At 38.0% G+C, this 24,374-nt stretch overlaps 1 protein-coding gene and 1 long non-coding RNA gene across 2 annotated transcripts in view; one reads left to right on the plus strand and one right to left on the minus strand.

Annotated features, from left to right (window-relative positions):
- LOC126934772 (uncharacterized) overlaps positions 1–24,374 on the plus strand; it is an 84,831-nt gene that overhangs the window by 20,989 nt on the left and 39,468 nt on the right. Inside the window, exons 3-4 of the long non-coding RNA XR_007719111.1 lie at positions 1,461–1,492; positions 5,859–5,946. This is a non-coding gene — a long non-coding RNA (uncharacterized LOC126934772). The remainder of the gene's footprint in view (positions 1–1,460; positions 1,493–5,858; positions 5,947–24,374) is intronic.
- RAB38 (RAB38, member RAS oncogene family) overlaps positions 1–24,374 on the minus strand; it is a 62,175-nt gene that overhangs the window by 4,008 nt on the left and 33,793 nt on the right. The window lies entirely within an intron of this gene.

A 24,374-nucleotide genomic window follows, 5' to 3' on the forward strand; every position in this document is an offset into this window, starting at 1 on the left:
CATACAAATATACAGATTATACATCTCATTCCTGATGGAGCTTACCCACTAGCAGGGTTTGTGTAAATAGCAAAAGTATAAAAAGGCTGGAAAGGGCATCAGGGTGCCAGATCACTGTAGAGCCTTGAATACTAAATTTGCAAAGTAGAGCCATTGAGGTTTTTTGCAGGTGAAACGTCAGTAATCACAATACTATAAAAGTCCATTACTAGACAAGCCTGTACCGGTCCTTAGCACTTTAACAGCTAACCTATCAATAACTATTTAATGAATACCTAATACACGTGTACCTAGGTGCTGCTGTCATGGCATACCTATTTCAGATTAGAAATTGTAAGAGAAAGCCAGGAAGAACCACAAACGCTTTCAACTTTATTTACCACAGGCACACTACAAAAAGGCAAGGGGTAGAGTGTTTAGAGTACAGGCCTGGGGACAAACTCTTATCTTAGTTCCCTTACTTCCTGGTTGCATGACCTCAGGAAAGTTACTTTAACCACTTCATGCCTCAGTTTCCTCATCTGTAAAAGAGAATTAAAAATTTACCTCACAAATGTTTGTAAGTTAATATATATTAATACTTGAAACATGAAATACTTAGAACAGTGAAAGGCATACAGTACACATTCAATAAATGTTATCTATCTATTCTCCTCATACAAGTTAACCATCAGAAGAACACAATGTGTGTGTGTTTTCCATTCCTTCATTTTGCAGGTGAGGATACTGAGCTTCAGAAAGGGAAAGTGATTGGCCCCAAGTCACACACTAGTAATTGGGATGGCCAGCTGTGAGCTCAGGGAGAAGAGTAAATACTAATATTTACCACATGTTTACTACAAAAGGCAAGATATATACTGTTTAAAGCACTAGCTTGAAGCCAAATCCTTATCTCAGCTCCCCCCAAATATTTCCCAAAATAAATAAAGGAATAGAATGGGCAGAGCACCTGGTTCCGGCATGCAAGGTAGGTGCATGCAACCAGGAATCAGGCAAGACTGATTTGTATTACTGGCACACTTCGAACCATTTCTGGTCTTTCTGACTTTCTATATGCCAATGAGGTCACAGCCAAAGGGCCTAGGCTAGGAGAAGAAATAACATTATAGAACAAACCTCCCTCTTCCCTTTAACCCAAGGTCAGCATGGATAATCAGGTCCTGCCTGATAGAATTGCAGGTTCAGACCCTTTGGGCAATTAGATTGCAATATAATTGATCGAGCTACTTGGCATCCAAACAGACACAGTCAAGTCCACATTTTCTGGGTAATTGTATGGAAACAGAGTTGCCGGCATTAGTGAAAAACACTAGATAGAATTTTTTATTTGCATTTGTTATAGGAAGTAGTCACAACATTTCCAGGGGCATCTTTTGCTAGAAAGGAAATGTATATACTCTGACTTTCAGGACATGTAAAATTGGAATGGATCTCACTGTGATTTATTTCTATATCTGCAGGATGACAAGATGGTCTACTGTGCTGTTTTAAGGTAATGCATGTTCTTCTTTGTGCCACTGCTCAGAATCTTTCATTTATACTGATAAGCAAGTCTCAGAAACAGGCTAAAATTCCTAACAAAGAATTTTACTAAAAACAAATGGAGTTAATTAAGCAGGGGCTTTGTTTATTAAATAATGCTCACATCCAATATTCACAAACATCTGTTGGAAAGTTAATGGTCATATTTTAAAGGTAAGGGAGCTAGAAAAAAGCTTAAGTAACTTATCCAGAGCAGAACATTATCTTAGCCAATCTGTCATTTCAATCAAGACTATCCCAATTCCAGTTCCCATCCTACTCTTCATACATACATTACAGTGTAGCCTAGGAATAAAATAGATCCTAGAATTTTTTTTTTTTTTTTTTTTTTTTTTTTGAGATGGAGTCTCGCTGTGTCGCCCAGGATGGAGTGCAGTGGCCGGATCTCGGCTCACTGCAAGCTCCGCCTCCCGGGTTCACGCCATTCTCCCACCTCAGCCTCCCAAGTAGCTGGGACTACACGCGCCCGCCACCACGCCCGGCTAGTTTTTTGTATTTTTAGTAGAGACGGGGTTTCATCATGTTAGCCAGGATAGTCTCGATCTCCTGACCTCGTGATCCACCCGTCTCGGCCTCCCAAAGTGCTAGGATTACAGGCTTGAGCCACCGCGCCCGGCCTAGATCCTAGAATATTATGTATAAATTATAACTTCTCAATCTTGGCTGTATATTCATATCCCTTGTAGAGTTAAAACAAATATTTTACCAGGGCCCTCGTTCCAGACATTGATCTAATTGGTCTGACATGGAGCCCCAGCATGAGCATTAAAAAAAAAAAAAAAATTCCCAGTTAGGCACTGTGATGGGATCCATACTCCTAACCTCTGCCTCACACAATATTCCCATATAACAAATCTGCACATGTACCCTTGTATCTAAAAGTTGAAATTTAAACACATTTAATTTAAAAAATACAATTGTTCATAATTTTTTAAAAAGATTCTCCACTTAAAAATGTGCAGCCAATTTTGAGACACACTCATATAATTAAGAATGTCTTTAAAGACACTGTCCTTTTTATTCCAATTGTAAACTTTCTGGAAATATGATTTAATATAATCACTCTAAGCCACAGTGATTTTGATCTTTCAGTGGAGGAAGGCACATAAACTAACCATCAGAGGTCCTGGGTACTTGTCAGTTTTTTAATTAGCTCTTCAGAACATCTGTCTTGTGGCAAAGTATTTAATATTTGGCCCCCAGCACCAGAGAGCCAAAAACAAAAAGAAAACCCTAGCAGAAAATTTTCACATCAGCCTAGTTAGAAGCTGGCAAAGAATTCATCCTCCCATAATCTTTCCAAATACATCAACCTCAAACAAAACACCAACTGTACCCGAGACTCCAAGGTTAGGGCATTAAATTCCTCAGCCCTGTGAAATTTTAATTAGAGCAGATGGCCTGCTGGATAATAACACCACTGTAAAAAGTATTACACAAAACAGGGGTTTAAAAATCCTTTCTCTGAGAAGATATAGCACTTGTTTATTGAGCACATAAGTGGCAAAGATTTTGTTAGCTTTCTGTTAATCGTCATTAATACCTAACATGGGTGCTAGTGTAGTGGACACCTGTATTTTTGTCTGTTAAGCACTTCTGTCCTCCCTCGTCCCTCATATCAACCTCCCATTTCCTTTGGGTACCTGCTTTCCCCCACTGCAATCATGAGCTTCTACTGGGGCTCCCCTAAACTGACCTTATGTTTCAGACACTATTTTCAGAATATGGCATTTCACGTAATCACCACAATAATTCCGAGGTGGGAGCTCCGCTCTCCTTTAACAGATGACAAAAGTGAAGTCCAGAGAATGATGTGTGCAAGGTCTCAGGGATAGGAAAGGTCAGAACCTGGCTTCTGCCTGTATTTTCTCTTTATCTTCTCCTTGCGATCTTCTTAGAGTCTATGGCCTGCATTTTCTTAGTGCCCAAGCCAATGTTTATTTGAATCCAAAACCCACAGTTTTGCACTTTGCCATGGTATCTCCATGAAGAGAAGGCATACACGGTCAGTGTGACACAGAGAAGCCAGGTCTCAATGATGCCCTGTTGTATGAAAGTTACCAGAGTTTGGTCTAACAGGCATTGGGAAGGACAGACTGAACCATATTATCACTTATTTTAACACAGGACAGAGTCACATTGTCAGCATGGAGAAATGGGGTATAAAGAAAAGTTTACAAAGGCAGCTCCAAAGATTGTGTCCCTCTGACAATGCGTCCCTCATCCCCACCATGGCCTTACTTCAGCCTCTGTCCTTTATTCTTTAGGTACCAAAGTGTATTTCAAATTTTTCGTGCCTTCTTTCTGTAGCTCTAGGGCCTTATACCTCCTAGGTCTCCCCACTTACATACCAAGAGATCTCCCTCCCATCATCCTAGCTACCTCTGTTGCTCTGTTTCAGCCGTGAAACATCCCCAAGCTCACAGAGAATCACCAAATGTTAAAGTGGAGGGGAACTTAGGTATCACGAATTCGTTCTGCTTTCTCCAACACATCAGGAAATTAAGGCAAAGAGAGGGAAAGTGACCTGCCTAGCATCACACAGGCTGCTGAACCTCACAGGGAACATGCTATTATAGAATGCACCTCACCTCTTAGCTCTGGCTGCCTGCATACCTCCTTGTTTCTGGAAATATCTCTACTGAATAGCCTTTTCTTAGCACTGTGAAACGTTATCTTTAGTATTCCCCGGTACTTCGTACCCGCCTCCATTGACACCACTATATCCTAACTGCGTGTTGCCTGTGTCCTTGAAAACAAGGATTATATTTTATTATATTTGTATTCCTAGATCCAAGCACAGTGCCTAATGCATGTGAGGTATCTAAACAATAATATTACCAAAAATAACTGATGCCTATGGATAACTTATTACTAAGTTTTGTACCACAAAACCAGGTGAGGAAACAGAGGTATGGAGAAATTAAATAACTTTCCCAGGGTCACACAGCCAGCAAGTCAAACTTTTGGCACCGGGTTTTGCAGCCCATGTTCAGACACTCATAATTCAATCCCTGAAAGTTCCACAACTGTCAAATAGCAAAGCCAGGCTCAAGAACAGAGCCCCTGCTCTTAACCCACTACTCCCTACAAACGTTTGTTGAAGGAATGAGGACCCAAGTTTTCTGTTTTTGACTACTGCTTCTTTCTAAATCACAAAAGTTATGAACAAACCATCCACAATGCGTTACATGTGGCCCGCAGTTATTAATTGATCCATTTATTTATTTATTTTTATGCGTAAATGTCTGTAAATGTGCATTTCTCTTAAGTTCCTGGCCCCTAAAAATAATCTGAGTTCAACATCCTTGCCTTTTCTGCACTAGACCCCAAAACCTTAATACTAGGCAGATACAGTTCTTGAGTCTTTTTGACAGTTTATTATTCCTGATACATTTTCCAAATCCAATATATAATGTATGACTTACCACTAATTGCCATTAAGAACCAGGATATTCATAGATATTGCCTCTATTAACATTTTGTTTTTAATTCAGTGAGATTTTAATTGTTCTCACTGTGAGTCTTTTACTGAAACAGTGCTGGGGTACCCAATAATCAGTCTTGAAAAGAAAGAATAAAGATAAGCATGAAGACTATTGTTTAGCCAGACTTAACAAATCCTATTCATGAAATACAGCAGCCTTTAGTTAAAATACTTTCTCATTAATCAGCTTGAAACGATAAATGGTCAACCAGATACAAAATATTAATTGTAATAATTGCTAACAATTATCAAACACTTTATTATTGAACACTTAGGCACCATGCCATGTATGTTACATACATGATCTCATTTAACCCTTACTACACCCTGAGAGGTGGATAAACTATTAACTCTGTTTTACAGATGAGGAGACTGAGACACATATAGGATAAACTGCTTAGCCACGGTATTTCCTAGACTTATTCAATTCAAAGTGTTATTTATTGAGGGCTATCTATGGTAGAAATGACAGAAATTGTGTTTCACAATTTACTTTTATGATAATTAAATGCTTTTATTCTGGTACCTCTGTGTGCCAAGACTGAGGAATGAGACTGAAACATCATTGTCCTAAGAAACAGTAGAATAAAATGGAAAGAGAAAGCATGTTGGAGTCAAGCTTTAAAACTTGGTTTTACCACTTACTGTTAAATAAAGGACAAGTGAAAAGCCTGAGCCTTTACTCCTTAATTTAAAAATGAGGCCAATCATCACTATATTTCATGAGATTCTTGTTAGAGTTAAATGATATACACAGATGAAATATCTAAACATTACATAGTTGGTCCTCCAATGAATACAATCTCCTGCCTCCTTCTTCTTCCTTCAGGTCATTCTTCAGTGATACCTCCCATGGAAAATCTCCCCTGAGTCCCCCAGGCTGAGCAGGAATCTCTCTATTCTGGCACTTATCACTGGTCAGTATGTAATGCTTTGTTTGTGTATCCTCTACTGGACTGGGAGCTTCCAGGAGTTTCATTGCCCCATCCTGGTGTCTAGCACAGTGCCTGCAAACAGTAGGCACTCAGAAGACATACAGACTAAGCGAATGACTGATGAATAAATGAATGAACAAGGACTTTGGAAGAGTGACAAGTTCAACTTTCACTGAAAATAATTTTAGATGTGGGTGATTTCTGTAGAAAGTAAAAAAGAAAACATGTTCACAAGAAAATTTACTTTACAGGTCCAGCTGCCAGTCCTTATTTTGCTTTCCACTTATTATTTGATACCATTCCTTTAGGTGAAATGGAAGGAAGACTGAATAAACCAGTTTATAAAAGTTGAGCTGAACTACTGTAGGCTTTGCAGGAAAGCAGACATAGGTTGGAGTCTTAATTTTGTTCTTTTAAAAATGTTCTTTATATTCTGTTGCTCCACAAGTGATTTCAGTGCTATTTAATAACTAAATGTACTTAGGCAAAATATTTAATTTTCTTTGGCCTTACCTATAAGGCAGAGATAATACCCATATGGCAGAATTATGAGAATTAGGAATATTTTACTAGGGGCAAAGGTAGAAGTTGAGTAATATTATGTATTTTTGTGACTACATAGTACATATAATTATTTTAACATCATCTTCCTCACTTAAGAACTTTTATGGATAAGAGCCAATTCTAGCTTAAAAAATTCATTTCTCTCTCAAACTAGAGAGTTAATTTTTTTCTTATATATGATTCTTATGCCCTAGCCCTTAACTCTTTAGTAGAGAGTTTGAAGCTCTTGCTTCTCCAGATAGCATAAATGAAACTATTTCTGCCAGCATTGTTAGAATAATGTTACCTTGGGTGAAAACAAATAGGAAGAAGAACTATGTGTAAAAATGGATGTGTTGGTAAAGCTAAAGAAATTAATATTTTAATCACTTTTTTATTTGGAGTGTCAATGATACCAGCTAACTACCAAAATGCTGGCCTCAACCATAGAACCTGTCGACCCAACCCTCACAAATTCCTGAGGTCTAACTCCTAAATTCCATAGTCAGATAACAACTCATTCTTAGCCTGGGTAACCTCCCTGAGGCAGCACTTAGAATATGTTATATAATTTTCTACTTTCAGATATGGAATAAAACATTATTTTTCTTCATTCCACAAACTTGTAATTGAAAATTAAAAAGAGGAGATACATCAATTTGAAGCTCTTATGTAATAGTTGAAATATCATGTAACTAGATGCAATAATTTATTATTCAGCAAATGATCATTGAGCATTTTTCATGGACCAGGCACTATTCATCAAAGGCTTTACACTCCATGCTTTAATTTGCTATGCAGTCAGTTATGTGATTGTCTTGTTAGTCCAGGGCTCTTCAACTTCTGCTTAGAGATGATGATGGACATGACATGCTCTCTTCACACAGTCACTGTAACATTTTACCCCAGTTCATGTCCTGTGTAGTCTTCTCTCTGATCACATGCCTTTAGTTTCTTCTCTCTCATTACAATCATCCTCCATATTCCTTCCAGATTGTCTCTTAACTACTCCTATTAAAGTGTAAGTGTAATTACATTCATACTTCATCCAAAAAATACCTTGTGGGCTCACATTACCTACTCAGAATAAGTTCAGACCGCAAAACTGACGCCCAACCAACATGGCTAAAACTGAACTCCCCTGTTTCATCTCTACTAGACTGCAACTGAACTAGACCATAAACCCTTCCCTCAGTGTGTTCTTTGCTTGAGTTAGTCTTATTCCCATCTCTATCTGTAGATCCCCTGCCCCTCCAGAACAAACATAACTTTTTTGGAAGTATTTAGCTGCCAACATCTAACTGACTGACATTCTGCTTTGAATTTCTGGATGAAGTTCAATTACATCCTCTAGCTTCAGAATTGTCTGGTATCTTGAATTTTTATTATTTGTCTCTATTTATTTAATGTGAAGGGAAAAGGTGCCATAGAAAGACTCAGAACTATCTCAGCTCTGCCAATTGCCACTCGTGTAACCTCCAGGAAGTCACCATAACCTCTCTCTCAGCCTGTTTCTTTATCTATAATCTATGATGAAAATAATGCCAACTTCATGAGGTTATTGAGGATGTGTATAAAGTGAGAGGAGATATATGAAAGAACTTAGCAATAGTGCTGGCATGCAACAGGCACTGAAAATAAAACACCTGGAAAATAATACAACACTGCCCAAGTATTATTGTTAAGTCATATATGAGACTGGAGGGGCAAACAAAATTCTTCATTAAAGTATTTCAAAGTGGGTTCTGATGTTTCATAGTATGCTTTGGGAAAAAAGTCATCTATGGTTAAATGATTTCAGATGTTAAGTTAAAAATAATACAAAAGTGTTTCTTAATCATAGGATTTCTCAGAGTCTTTTAGAAGATCATGGAATGTGCCATGTGTTCAATTTTTTTATATTAAACAGAAAAGCAGTTTCTCATTCTGAGTTGGAAGGCATGAGGGGAACTAAAGCACCATAATGAACTGGGAGCAGAGGGGAAAGGTGTGTATGAATTATGTGTAAATGGAAATAAGGCAGATTCAAGTTGGGATAGGAGAACAGACTTTCTGTTTCTTCCTCCCATCTCAAAGAAGGGAACGATTGTGCAGTAGTCATAAAGTTACCTGACTACAGAACTCTTATCTAATAGTATATCTCAGAGGGCTAGTCTTCCTCTTCACACAGTTTGACAACTACTGATCTGGAAATAGTGGTGGTATATGTGGGAGTGGTTGAGGGTAGAGGGGTTTGTGGATAGAGACATTCATTAACCGATTTTGTATAACCCTGTGTGTTTTTTATACCCTCACCTAAGTAGTGCTACCCCCATTTTTACCTTTCTCTATTTTTCCTGAGACTAGCCCAAATTGAAATACATGTGTTTTTTAAAATATGATTTTAACAGAGTAGATGATATAATGCAAAGTTGGAAACAATGGATCTGATTGGTTATGATAAGGTATTATCCTCTCTGACAGACCAATGCTCCCCAATCCAGAACCCTAGCAAGGTAGGGTTAGCTCCATCTCCTAGGTGGCTCCTAACAGTCCCCTATAGTATCTACGGTCACATACATGTACAATTGCATTTTAAAATTTACCTTCTCTCTAGATAATAAACTTCTTGAGAGCAGAAGTGACACACACTTGGAGTGTCTCTCTTGACAGCAGCTATCATAGAGTGTTGGCATGTAGTGCTGACAATGTAATTTATGAATGAACTGTTCTGTAAAAGGGAAAGAAAAATGAGCTGATTCAAATTTAAAAAGCACAAAAGAAATTGTGATTTCTCTATGCCGATATCCATTACATTGAATCTCTTTATACTCAGGATAGCTTAGGACAGGGAATTAGGAGACTTGAGTCTTAGGCCTGATGTTGCTACAAACTATCTTGGTCACTATGGGCAGGTCAAGTCCTCTCTCTGGCATCCGTTTCACCAGCTGTGAAGGGAGATAATTTATATTCTCCCTTTTTCCAAACAGAATTGAAGGTGACTCCTGAGACTATCTCAAGCTCTTGACTAATGTAGTTAAACTTGTGGGAGAGCTGAGAATAATGTTCCCTTAATGGGAAAGATTTCTCAAATTGAGAGTTTAAATATAAGGCATTTGTTAAACAATCATTATCTAGAGCAAGTGCACTCTATCAACTTGATTAGCCATTAAGTTATTGGTTGCAAAAATCAGAAACCCATTGAATCACCTAGGCCATCTGGAGGGTAGTTCCCAGGAATAACAGAATTGCTGAAAGACTCTGGCTACTCCAGGAACTTTAGAAAATAAAATTAATCTCCCAAATACCATCAGATCACCTTAATTTTTCCTATCTGCCCTCAGGTTTTTACAAATAAAGAAGTTCAGAGCTTCTGGGTTCATATGCTCATAGTTTTGCCACTAAAGAGAAAAGGCTTCCTACCCTCAACTTCAGTTAGAGAAATCTTGAGGAAGGACTCTGATGACTTTAGCTTCAGGCACATGTTCATACTCAAGACAAGAACAACTCCAAGTCCCAGAGACCACAAGTGGATTCACTTGGATCATGTGGACACTATTGGTCAGTTACCGTGACTTGAGAGACACAGTATGTAGAAGTGGCAACTTCTACTGGGAAAACTTGTAGCGGGAGAGGAAGAGGAATGGTTGGGAGGAGGAGCTCAAACCTGGCATGGCTCAATGATTTTGAATCTGGAAACCCTCAGTTGTATTTACTGTATCACTATACGGACAGTTGTATATCTATACCAATGTAGATATATGCATTTACATTTTAGGTAAACATAAGCAATGCATAATTTTAAAAAGGAATAGAAAATATTTTTCCATAAACTTACACATTATCAAACAGATCAAATCTAGTGGCACCTGAGTGCCTTAACATATACAGAATAAGTAGACAATTGAGGCTATTATATTGGACATGCAAAAAAGCAAGATAAGGAAAGTAGAGTTGAAACATAAATGACCTGAAGAAAGGCACCTCTCATCAGAAAGGTATAAAGTAGTTGCTCAATAAATTTGAGAGAAAAGAAAAGGAAAAGGAAATAAAGGAAATTTCTTATCGTTTAAGAACTGGCTGGGCACGGTGGCTCACACCTATAATCCCAACACTTTGGGAGACTGAGGTGGATGGACCACTTGAGGTCAGGAGTTTGAGATCAGCCTGGCCAACATGGTGAAACTCTTATCTCTACTAAAAATACAAAAATTAGCTGGGCATGGTGGCATGTACGTGTAATCCTAGCTATTCAGGAGGCCAAGGCACGAGAATTGCTTGAACCCAGGAGGTGGAGGAATTGCAGTGAGCCGAGATCACACCACTAAACTCCAGTCTGGGAGACAGAGTGAGACTCAATCTCAAAAAAACAAAAACAAAAACAAAAAAGAACTAACCCCAGTTCTGATTTTGTGGTTGTTTTTATGGAATCCACTGATGCAAATAGATTCAAAAAGACAATACCTTTGCCAGAGTAAAGATGTTTTTGCTTCAACTGTGAACTTTAAAAATGTTAATTTTGTTGCTGAGAACCACTTATGATATATTACATGCTTTCTTGCATTATAAAACATTATTCAGAAGACAATATGGCTCTTCTCACACATCCTGGGTACCTTTTATTTTTTTCTCTTTTGCCTCTAGTTGTTATTATGTATATGTAATTATAGGTCTATAACTAATGAGCCAATTCTGTAAGCTGACATTTTAAGGACAAATATGGCTTAAAATGAATAAGATGGAGTTATTTTTCATAAACACATACACACATATTTCTCTTTTTTTTTTTTTTTTTTGTTTGAGACGGAGTCTCGCTCTGTCGCCCAGGCTGGAGTGCAGTGGCCGGACCTCAGCTCACTGCAAGCTCCGCCTCCCGGGTTTACGCCATTCTTCCTGCCTCAGCCTCCCGAGTAGCTGGGACTACAGGCGCCCGCACCTCGCCCGGCTAGTTTTTTGTATTTTTTTTAGTAGAGACGGGGTTTCACCGTGTTAGCCAGGATGGTCTCGATCTCCTGACCTCGTGATCCGCCCGTCTCGGCCTCCCAAAGTGCTGGGATTACAGGCTTGAGCCACCGCGCCCGGCCACACATATTTCTTATAGAATGAAACAGAACAAAAATAATGACAGTTAAATGAATTAGTGGTTTGATCACAAATAATTTGAATCTTATATTTTATAATTGTGATCCTTTTCTAAGTTCTCTATAACGTGCATATGCAATTCTAATATTCATGTTCAAAGGTGTGGAATAAAAAAATAACAGCAATAAATTTTGAACCAAGGATAGCATAGGAAGTTCTAATATCTTTATTTTGCCTTTGAAGCCCAGAAAATAGGAAAGGAGCAGCACATTTGGAAATATTCCAAAAACTGGAAATAGAAATATCTAACAATGAATGGAAAACTATGTAGGTTATTCTCACAGATGGGAAACAGTCCATAAAATTGAGTGTGGAAAATAAATAAGGACAGGAAGCTCAGAAACAGAAATTCTAACTATACAATCATGAGTAATCCAAGGAAGAAGAAAAAGGAAATTCATCTAAAAGAAGCTAGTTTGACTACAGGAACATCTCAGGTAAAATCAAGTTTAAAAATAACATGTACAAAAGACAGAAGGAGAAGGGAAGTGAATGCAGAACAGATTCGAGTAGTGCCTGAACTATCCACATGGGCTCAGGAAGCTAAAATGAAGTTTAAGGACAAACTTGAAGAAAATACTAAACGCAGAAAAAGACTGTTTTGGAGTTTATTCAGAGCAAAAGTATTATCACTGAAGAGACAGACTAGCACTACAAGTCTAGAAGACGACACAGAGAATGGAGACCTGAACACAATAAACTAACTTCATTTTCTTCCATAGTAAGGATTTCAGACTGAGCAATCAGGAGACTGCTTTGCACATCTGATCTTTAGTATAACGCCCCTCTTAATGTCCCTGCTGACAAGGTGACTATGGGTTGGTTCCAAAGTAAAATGGCTAGATATTTATGGGCTCAAACTGTGCCTGAAGACTATTAATTATTTAATTACATTAAATAAGAATAGCTTCTCAGGTGGTAGTATAGGGCTCAAACCCCTGTCCAGAAGTATCCTCATTTTTATCAGAAGATTGGATGAAGTCATAAAAGGCATACTTATCAAATTTTTGTTAGACCCAAAGGGAAGAAGTGAAACTAACATGAGGGATGAAATTAGAATTTTAGAATGTTCTCAGAGTGATGACTACTTCAGTTCATTGTTGGTAAGTATAAATTAGCTCATCGTTTTTGAAAATCTATGAAAATATGTGACAAGAACATAAAAATGTCCATTCCCTTTGATCTAGTAAATGTAAGAATAAGCCTTAATAAAATAATCTTAAATATATAAAAAAATTCATGTACAAAATACTCATCTTTACATTATTAAAATAGTAAAAACTAAAAATGTATTATAAGAAAAGGACAGTTAAAGATAGGGGATATTATGAATATCCTTATAATATGGTATTGTTCAGTTATTAAAAATTATATTTATAAATAGTTCACTATATAAATCCTTATAGTACATTTTTAATGTACTTAATTATATCATATTGTGTGCAATATGATATTCATTGTCAAGTATGACAATGTTAGCAGTGATTCATCCTGTGTAGGAATTTCTGTGTGATTTTTTTTCCATTATTAATTTCCATTTTTCCTAAACAAAACAAATTTATTTTCTCTACTTTGGCATTTCAATTTTTACCCTGGCTACCAATATGCAGTATCTCCTTTTCCTTTTTAACAGAATGCTGATTTTTGCATAGGTAGCTAAAATTTTATTTCCCTGGCTTCCTTGTGCTAATTGCAGTTATGACTAATGAAATGTAAACAAAGTCTACTAAGTGGGGTTTCCGATAAAACTATCAATTTCTGAACTTTAATCTATGGCCATACCACTTTGAACGTGCTTGATCTCATCTGATTTCTAAACTTAAAAAGAGGGGCAGGCAGAGTTAGTTGTTACATGCCTTTTACTCTTAACCTTTCCAGGTTATTTAATCCTGCCTAGAAACTAATACGACAGGCAGAATTTTAATTCTAATGTTCCCAAGATAGTATGGCATAGTCAGTCCCTTGATGAGGCTACCTTCCATAAGATTTCATTGTAGCAAACTAGAGACAGATTCTCTTTCTAATCTTGAAGAGGTAAGCTGCCATGCTGTAAAAAGGCCACATGGTTAAGAACTCAGATCAGCCTCTAGGAGCTGAGAGCAACACCCAGGCAACAGCCAGCAAGAAAACAGAAACCTTAGTCCTACAACCACAAGGAACTGAGTTCTGCCAACAACCTGAATGAGCATGGAAGAGGATCCCAAGGTTTAGATGAGAACATAGCTATGGCCAGCATCTTGGTTTTGGCATGATGAGAATCTGAGTAGAGGACTCAACCAACCTGTGCTAGGACTACTGACCCATGGAAACTGTGAAATCATAAATGTGTGTTATTTTAAGCTGCCAAGTTTATGGAACTGTATTACACTGGAAAAGAAAGCAGAAACAAATACCCTCATCTTATAACAATGAGGGAGAAAGTCATGTGCTGAGGCTGGTGATCCAGGAAGTTGAGCCCTTTATGATGTCCTTGAACTGCAGCTCCAGTCCTGGGTACATACCTCAAGACTTGTTTCATGTTATAAATGAGCTCTTCTTTGGTTAAGTCACTCTTTTTAGGGTCTCTTTCAAATGTAGATGAACACAACTCTAACTGAAATAGATGTTTTACCTTTGTTTTTTTTTTTTTTTTTTTTTTTTGAGACAGAGTTTCACTCTCGTTGGCCAGGCTGGAGTGCAATGGCGCAATCTCGGCTCACCACAACCTCTGCATCCCAGGTTCAAGCGTTTCTCCTGCCTCAGCCTCACAAGTAGCTGGGATTACAGGCATGCGCCACCATGCCTGGCTAATTTTTTGTATTTTTAGTACAGATGGGGTTTCTCCATATTGGTCAGACTGGTCTTGAACTCCCAACCTCAGGTGATCCGCCTGCCTTGCCTCCCAAAGTGCTGGGATTACAGGCATGTGCCACTACACCCAGGCTAGATGTTTTACTTTCAAGGGTAAAAATAATAGATTAAAAATGAAATTGGAATTGTAGATTGAAACCACAGAATAATATTTAATAGATATTAATAATAAAATTCTACATGTGCATTCAAGTCAATAGTTTAAATGCACAAGATTTCATTTGACAGCATATTATTTAGAAAAATAAGGGATTTTTAGTTGACCATACGTACAACATGTCTCTAACAGTTTGATACAGCTGTTGAAAATAAATTAATGTAGTGAACTACTACATACAATAGAAATATTGTGGCCCAGGAAAGGTAGCTTAGAGTCCCATTATCCCATGCTCTGTTCAGTCTATATCTAGTATATTGTCAACAGATCTGACCACTCCACTTAAACTGGCATACGGACAGATTACAGTGTCCAAGTAAGACAACCAGAATGGTAAGGGTTCCCAAAGCCAGTTCACTTGAACAACAGCAGGACGTCTTAATAAACAAGTCTTACCAAAGAGTGAAAAGTCATTCTGTGCCGGGAATTTATGAGAGCCAAATAAGAAAATAAATGTTAGAAACTTTCAAAATTTGAAAGTTTTATACGAATGTTATATATTAACGTTTTGAACATTCTTGGCAAGTAACAAAAGCTGACTTTCAATCTAGATGATGAACTCTAGATCTGAATATTTTGGCCCTTTTGTAGACCTAAAATTTAGGCTTGCTACTATGCTCTTTAAGTCAGATTTAAAAATCTCTAACTACTATAAAATCTGGTCAAAGTTTGCTCCTATTACACCCTAGACACCTCTGACCCATGCTACACCTCCCAGTGACTTAAAAGAAAATACACTGTTGACAGAATAGAGGGGGATAATCATTTAATAACCTTATTTTTCTACTTTAACTTTTAGACCCACCAACTAGCAGAAACACAGTAAGTGAATGTAAGTTTTGATTATTTAAAGAGAGAACCAATGATGTATAATCTGACTTTTTTCTTGTCCAAAATCTTCCCAGTTTACTACTCAGAAGAATAGCATAGAGAAAAAAAGTGAAAAGTCCGGCTACTCAAAAGTAATCTTATTAGGGCTGTCTACTGAGGAGAGTCCACTGAGTTCTAGTCTTGGCTATTCTGAAAAACACCTACACTACCTCTATTACTTCCCCTCTCTGGGGCCTCATTTCTTCATCTAAATGTAGGAATGCCAAGATATTAGTCCTTAGTCCTTTTCTCTTTTCTATCTATATTCGTTCTCAAGGTAATCTCATTCCCAAGGGATCTTTATATATTACCTATATATTCACAACAACCAAACATATCTGCAGCCTGGACTTTTATCCTGAACTGCAGAATCATACATAACTACTTACTTTACATCTGCTCTTACATGTATAGTAATCTTTTAGACTTTAACATATAAAAAAATGAATCTTGATATCTCTTCCCATTGATCCCTCTGTATCTCATGACCCCATTCAAAAACTGCCAACTCTATTATTATTATTTATTTTTGAGATAGTCTTGCTCTGTCACCTAGGCTGAAGTACAGTGGCACAATCTAGGCTCACTGCAACCTCCCCCTCCTGGGTTCAAGTGATTCTTGTGACTCAGCCTCCTGAATAGCAGGGATTACAGGTGTCTGCTACCATGCCTGGTTAATTTTTTCTATTTTTAGTAGAAATGGGGTTTCTCCATGTTGGCCAGGCTGGTTGCAAACTCCTGACCTTAAGTGATCCCCTCACCTCGGCTTCCCAAAGTGCTGGGATTACAGGTGTGAGCCACCTCACCTGGCCGCCAATTCTGTTCTTACAGTTGCTTAGGCCAAAAACTGTTTAGATATCCTTAAGTCCTCCCTTTCTGTCATTACCTTTACTTAAATTGCAAATAAATCCTGTGTCTGATGAACATTCATAAATACAATGTAGAATTTGAGTATTTCTCACTATTCTTTCTTAGATATTGCAATAGCATGCCAGCTGATCTCCTGCTTCCAACCTTTCTCACTATAATTCAGGTTCAACAAAACCACTGCAATGATCCTTTAGATCAAATCATATTACATCTCTGATCAAACCCAATGGCTTCTTGCACAGAAAATTCTCTCTCACAGAAAAATCCAAAGTTCTTACAATTATCTAAAAACTCAACAGAACGACATCACCTCTCTGACCTCATCTCTATCACTCTGCTCACTCTGCTCCATCTTCACTGGTTGCCTTGCTGTTCCAAAAATACAGCTGTCAGTTCCTGCCAGAGTGCCTCTGCTCATGCTATACCCACTTCCTCAATCATTTTCTTTCCGTGAATTTATATGGCTCAATAGTGCTCATCTTTCAAATATTTAACTTAAAAAACAACAACAACAACAAAAAAAACACCCTCTTGTGTGTTTTTGTTTTTCCCTCTGTGACCAGGGAAGGTTTCATCCTTTAGACATCCGCGCCTGTCTAAAACTGCTTTCTTCTCTTTGTACTCCTCCCTATATCCCACATTTTACATATGCCACACAAGCTCCCCTGCGTTCATGTTCTGCTTAGCACTTATCTCCACCTGACAAACTATATATTATGCTTATTTCCATTTTATAACCTGTCTTTACTCACTATAATGCAAGTTCCAAGGTGAGAGGGATTTTATCTATTTTGTCCACTGGTATAGCCCTAATGCCTAAAATAGTACCTGTAACATAGAGGTGCTCAATGATTACTTGAAGAATAAATGAATAAATAAAACCATAAAATAAGTACTTAGACCACAGGTTAATTTAAAGTGTTCGCCAAATATTCTTGTGTTTCCATGCAAATGGTAGAAGAAGATATATTATGCTACTTTGGGGGTTAAATATGGGTTTCAACTACTGTGGTAATGCTAGATCTCTTTTGACTCTGATAGTTTGCATTTACTGCTCATGACTATGCTTCTTTGCAAAAATCTGAAACACAGAAACTAAACTTATAACCAGATGACACAGAAGGTGATAACAGTCTTCCAAAGAAACTCTTCCTTTTTAAAGAGACTCATTCAGGAAGAGCAACCAGAACGAGCCTTTTGGGATGGTATTTAAAAATGGGATTTACAACATAATGTTTCAGAAACATATAGTATCCTGGCATCTCAATGCTGTCATTCCTCTTTCATTTTGAGAACCCCAGGAGAAATGAAAGCTAAATAATTTGCCTTCCAGCTAATCAACAATTTTTCTTACACTAGAAAATTCAAAGTGACCAGGAATTTCCAGAGCAAGCTTTGACAAGCAAAATTATTCTCAGAAAGTGACTCCACTTCATTTAGTTCAAGGAAATGGATTTACAAATCTTAAACATTCATCATTGGCTTTTCTACATAATCCCTAGGGCTATTTCATCACTATAGGATATCTCTGGACACCACAGGCTAATCCAGCCTTTGAGCACTCCCCTAGCATGTTAGGTCCACAGACAGGCTACAGAGGAGTTGCTGCTGCTCCTCACTTTTGTTTAATGGGATATTGATTTTCCCCCAATCTCAGCAGGCTTTCTCAAGAAATCAATACCTCGGTAGCAGTGAAGTAGATGGTGATGAAACAGAAGGCCTTGGGAGGGTAGGACTGTCATCCACAAATCTAAGGGTGCTTCAAATGTGGCAAACAAGACACATCAAAGGCGGCAAAGGACCACAAAACAAGGTCAGACAAAATCAATACTAAAAAAGCAAAGTAACAGAGAAGGAGAGGGCAAACATATCTTAGTAACATAACCCTTTCTAAAACAAGGAAGCCACTCTGCCCAGGGTTGAAGATCAAGAAAGTTAACATTGGTTCTGACAGAAGAGACAGTGCCTTTGTCTACTGGTTTTCTTTTAGAAGTAGAAAGCTGGAAAGAATGAGAGCATGAGCATCAGCATTCAAAGGATTTGCACATTTTTAGAAATCTAAAAGTAATAGAGAAGTAATAATAGGTTTAACAGGGTGTAGATAGCATGGTCTAAAGGGTGTGTAGAGGGAGATATGGAAAATAGTAGGACTAATTAATTACCTCAAAATCCAAGAACCTCAACACTTACTTAGTAATTGTAGTTGAAATCAGGGAGACTGGTTGAAAGTCCAAATGGGGACATCAACCCTGTCCCTTCTCCATTCTTCCATATAGGATACCAGCAGTCAGACATTTACACCACAAGTCAAATTCTGGTGTATCTTCTGAACAAACTAAAGAAAGGAGACTTGAAACTCAAGAGATACCAACTAGCATGCCCCTGTAGGTGGTATGGAGATGGAAAAAATAATCAACTAAAAGTGTGCAAATATGGCAGCAATATATACGTCTTCCCTCTACTAAGAACTCTGACATCTTCACCCTTAGTGCGAAAGAAGAGTTTTTCTATAGAGAAAAGACCTTCAACAACTGACATGCAGTCCCCAGTGAAAACCAACCTAAAGCAAAACCCACAAATCAACAATCACCATAGCCACTATTCAACAAGCCTTAGACACACAGAGCTCAGTATCTGCTTCTGATGGTCTTGCTTTCAAAATTTTTAAAGGGGACCATCAACATAAAATAGAAAAACAAAAGTGGACTGAAAAAATAATTCTAATGAAACAGACAATGCAAAAATCAGAAAAAACTGCAGAAAAATCAGTATCTTCACCAATATAATCAACTATTACATTCTTAAGATAGAATTTTTGAAAAATAATAATCAGGATAAGATTGAGTTATTTAAAATTAAAATTATGATTGCTGAAATTAAAAAGTATAATAAAAGACTGGAAAATTGCAGCAAACTAGTAAACAGAATAAAACAAAAATAGCTAAAGTGCTGAAAATATGTGAAAAAATCATAGGCTCGTAGACTTATTAGTTCGGCTTACACCAAACTAGGAGTTTCATAAATAAAGAACACAGAAAAAAAGGGAAAAAAATTATCAAAGAAATAACAGTTTTCAGAACATGAGTCTGTAAGTTGAAACAGCTTACAAAGGGCCCAGAACAATAAATGAACAAAGGTTTATATAGAGCACAGGATTGTGGACTTTAGATTACCAGGGGTAAAGACATGATTCTAATAACTACCAGACAAAAGAAAATAGCTTATGCACAAAGCTTTAAGAATGAGAATGGTATGAGACTTCTGAAGAGTTATGCTAAATGCTATATTACAATGAAGTAGTGCCTTCAAGTTATAAGGGAAAATCATTTTAAACCAAGGAATCTACACCCATCTAGAGAGTTAAAATTGTGTGACGGTTAGAAAATACATATTTGAAGATATCAACTACCCAGAAATGTCATGCAGCTTTTCCTAAGCAGTAGCAGGAGGCTATATTCCAGCAAAACAGGACAAATAATTGGAATCCAGGGAGCAGGCACTCCCACACACAAGAATGTCAAAGCAAAGTCTCAGGATTACAGCCGTGTGCTGGCTCTACAGGGCATTCAAAATAAATTGCATGAGGAAGGGAGAGGATTCTGAGATGGAGATCTCCAAAACAGAACCAGTCTCAACAGAATAAATAATATAATGGACATTTTTTTAAACATTAAGGAATTAAGATTCATTGAAAATAAGCACAGCCAGCCAATTATGTGAGTGAATAATATTTTCATTTTTAATGATATAAACCACGATTTTTGTCATGATTCAGCCAAAAGCAGTGATAGAATTTTGCTGAAAAGACAGGGGAGTGGGGGAAGTAGGTAAGAAAATTAAATTGTCATCTGGAAAAGCAAATTATTAATGAGTATGTAGAAATCTAGTAAATCAAGAAATAGCAATATACAACTATCATTTAGACACAGAGAAGTAAAAAAAAAATATATGGAAGGAGGGATTTGAATAGAGACAGTTGGGTTCTAATTTTGACTCTGCCACCTGCTAACCATGGGATATTGGGTAAATTGTTTAACTTCTTTAAGTCTCAGTTCCTTAATATATAATACGGGCATAGTAATAGCACCTATTGCATAAAGGTTTGTGAGAACTAAATGAAATAAATAAAGCACTTATCACAAGACCTGTTAAACATGGATTTTATAAATACAATTTTTATTATTATTCTTAATAAGATTCTTTGTGGTCTTGTTTTGACAATTTTCTGATGACTGATAATGATAGGTTAACTCTGCAATAACAACACGTTCTTGATTAGATATCTTAGAAAAATGATGAGAAGCTTATTTTTGCTTTCTAAAAATGAAATATCCAGGAGTTCCTAAAGGTGGGTTCCTAATGCCACACTACACAGTATCCATTAAAAAGGAATTCTGGGTGCTTCTCTTCAGTCTTCCTTTGAGGCCTCTCTTACTCTTGGCAACCCAGATTAAACATCAAAGAAGCTGCATCACTCACAGGTGCAGGTAACAACTTTTTCTTCAGCTGCTCTCACTGCTCTTGTAAAAGCCATCAAATTATCTGGAACTTCATACTATATTGTAATTATCTGTTTATTTGGGTGTCTTCCAGGAGTTGAACCTAATAGGAAACTGCGCCATTATCAGTGTCCCAGTGCTTAGTAAAGTACCTACTTGAGTATATAGTAGGTATTCAAAGAATACTTCGAGAATGAATAAATGAATGAATAAATGAGTTAAATTCCAACACAATGCATCTTAACCAGGGTGCAAGTCAAAATCACCAAAGCAGTGTTTTCCAAAACATACATTCTAAGCCCCTCCAGACTTCTCTGAGAATACGGCCAAGGCATCTGCAATCTTAGCAAGCTCCTTACGTGTCCCTGATGCACCACTTTTACAAGAATCACTGTCATGGAATAGATAGAGTGCTTGACTGGAACTGAAGTCTAGGCCTGGTCTCATCAATGAAAATCACTGAAAATCCTCCCCATAATTCTGTTTCTTTCTTTAAAAGAGACAAATTTGACAGCCATTGCAGGTGGCTCAAATGACAGTAGCTAAAACACAAATGAGAGATACATGTAAAACAGGATTATAAGAATTTCAGTGAAGAAAATTGCTATATTCTGGTCCTGGAGTGTGAAGTAGGAATGACCTGTATAATTTGGTGCACAAGCTAATGTTAGATTCTTACGGAATGTTATGTGGCATTGCCAAGCAAAGAATTTGCAAATCTCAGTTGAGGGCCCAAGGCAAGGCATTGGGGGAGGGGGGCGGAGCCGGGGAGGGCACAGCTTCCCTCACCTTCATTTTTCTTGTTTACATCCCCATCCACACTGCAAGGCACTACAATATCCCTGCTGTGCAGTTTCTGAAGAGCTTTCTGGATAAAAGGAGTTACATAATGTGGAATCCTCCTGGGAATTACAGCAGTAAATTAATTTTTCTGTTTCTACACAGTTATCTAAGGACATAAGTACCCTACATGGGCAGGGCCAAGAATAATAGAGTAAAACAATCTTTTGAAAGATTCCTTAAAAGGCAGTGCATCAAAATATTCTTTTCCATCCAATAAACGCTGACCAAGTGATCACTCTCTGCGTGCATGCCATTGTGCTGGGTAATGACCAGGAGGATTCACAACGCAGTGCAGGGGCCAGCCCCATAAGGAAAGCATCTTAACATAGCATGTTAAGGTATAGGAGACACTGTAACAGCTGACAGTAGAGCCAAGTCCTGAAGGAAGAGTGAGAGACAGGTGCATAAAGCTAGGAAGCCTGGGGAAATACCAAGGCGTGATGGGGGACTTGATGCAGTTTAGCATAACCATGGAATAAGTGGAAAGAGTAGAGATAGGCTTGGAGAAGCAGAAAAAAAAAATCTCACTATTGGGGTCTTCTATGCTCAAGAATGAGGGGTTTCTAAAGAATGTGGGACCTGGTTATATCGTGTCCAGCTTGAGTGCCTGTGTGGATGTGGGGTCTCCAAACTGGATAATTATGTTTGCAGAAAAGCTGATGAATGCCGTTTCAGATATGTTGGGTTTGAGGAGTTCTCTGAAAGATATCCAAGTACAGATCCAGAAGAATATGGAAGTCTGAAGTTTTAGAAACAAGTCCATGGCTAGAGATAGAGATCCAGGAGGAAAGATCCAGGCTCAAAGATAACACACCTTACTTCCTAGATGTTTTCTTCCTCCCACAGACTCATGGGAACAGGCCTACAATGATTCTTTTTTTTCAGACAGAATCAAGGTGGACGTGACTCTGTCCCCACCCTCTAGAAAACAGCAGAACCAACTGTGCACAAGACATATTTTTTGATGACTGTTTAATTGTGGTTTCAGTGGGGAGTGATTTTGCCCCTCCAACCAGAGGACATTTGGCAATGTCTGGAGATACGTTTGATGATCACAACTGATTGGGGTGTTGGGTGCTACTGATGTTAAGTGGGCAGAGACAAGGAATGTTTCTAAATATTCTACCTTGCACAGCACACACATACTTCCCTCCCAGTCCCAGCTATGAATTATTTGGCCCAAAATGCAATAGTGCTGAGGCTGAAAAGCACTACGCCTTATATTAGGATTTGCCAAATTTTCTACAGAAAAGGCACTAATTGAATAAGAGTTGTTATTTAATTGGCATTTGTCTTTTAATAAAAATCAAGTAATGGTCGTCCTTTGACTTTTGGACATTACTAAGAAACTGTTGAATCTTTGAGTTCAGACTTCTACAGTCCATGAGAATTCTCAGCCAGCAGTGTTTATGCTAATGAACATGGTCTGACACACTGCGAAGCTTTGCCCTCTGTTTCCCCTCCACCTTATACTTCAGCCTCATTGAACTTCAGCATTGTCAGCACTTTCTGTTATTTCTCAACTCCATGCCTTTCACATGCTGTTTCCTCTGCCTAGAATACCTTTCTCCTTCCATCTCTGCCTTTGGAAATTCTGAAGATTTTCCAAGTCTGTGTTCCCCTCCTACCTTCCTACCCTCATACATCATATGGCCTCTACAGGTTTCCTCAAGAGGTGTCCTCTCTCCAACCAATATGGCTGGTACTACCTAGGAGATAGATATATGCTAGGCCAGCTCATATAGTGCAGTTCAGCCCTCTCTTCTGATGGATTGTCCTTGCCTAGAGAGATGAGACCACAGTAGCGATAGTTCTCGGAGTGGCTACATCCTTCTGACCTCAGAAAAACAGGCCTTTCCTCAACTAGACTTAGCTCTAGGATCACAAGGAATGAATTCTGAATCTGAGAAAGACTGCTGAGAAGCATTGAAGCACTTTCGCAGATCATGGAAAATGTGGGCTTCGACCAGATAACTAGGGGTCAGAATCATGACACAAGGCTACATGGCTTTGAGCAAGTCCCTTAATCATGCCACGACTCCTTCTCTTCATGGAAAATAGGGATAATGCCTCATTATTGTAAGAATTAGTGATAATAGCTGTGAAATGCCTGGAAGGTTCTTAGTATGCAATAAATGATTGCCCTCTCTACAAATAATACATGGGCACGAAAAAGTTGCATATATAATTTCAAGAGATTCTTGGAGCATCCTGTGCACTGAAGCATGGATCCTCTTTTACAGTCAGCCCATGGTGTCATGAATTGCTTAAGTCCCTTTCCATAGGTATCTGTAGAAAAAATGTGTTGGAGTCAGGCAATTCCTGAAGAAAGAGTTAACAGTTAGCCAGAGCAAGAATTATTTGTTGGGGCAGGGTATCAGAATCAGGGATTCTAATTTGAGTTCTGAAGACTCCTTACTACTAAAGCCAGGGTATTTTTCTATGTTTCTTCTCTCACATCCAGAGCTGTACTTCGTTGGGCAAAATGAAATACAGAAAAAGAATGTCCACTGCATTATAATCCCATACAGTGTGGCCATCATGAACAAAAGCAGAAAAATGAGAAAAAGACAGGTTTCTGACAATGACTAGAATAAAAGTACATGTGAGAAAAGACCCTTCCTTATCCAACTCACCCAAAAATTCCATGTGAATTG

The sequence above is a fragment of the Macaca thibetana genome, chromosome 14 (assembly GCF_024542745.1).
Source record: "Macaca thibetana thibetana isolate TM-01 chromosome 14, ASM2454274v1, whole genome shotgun sequence".
NCBI classification, from domain to species: Eukaryota; Metazoa; Chordata; class Mammalia; order Primates; family Cercopithecidae; genus Macaca; species Macaca thibetana.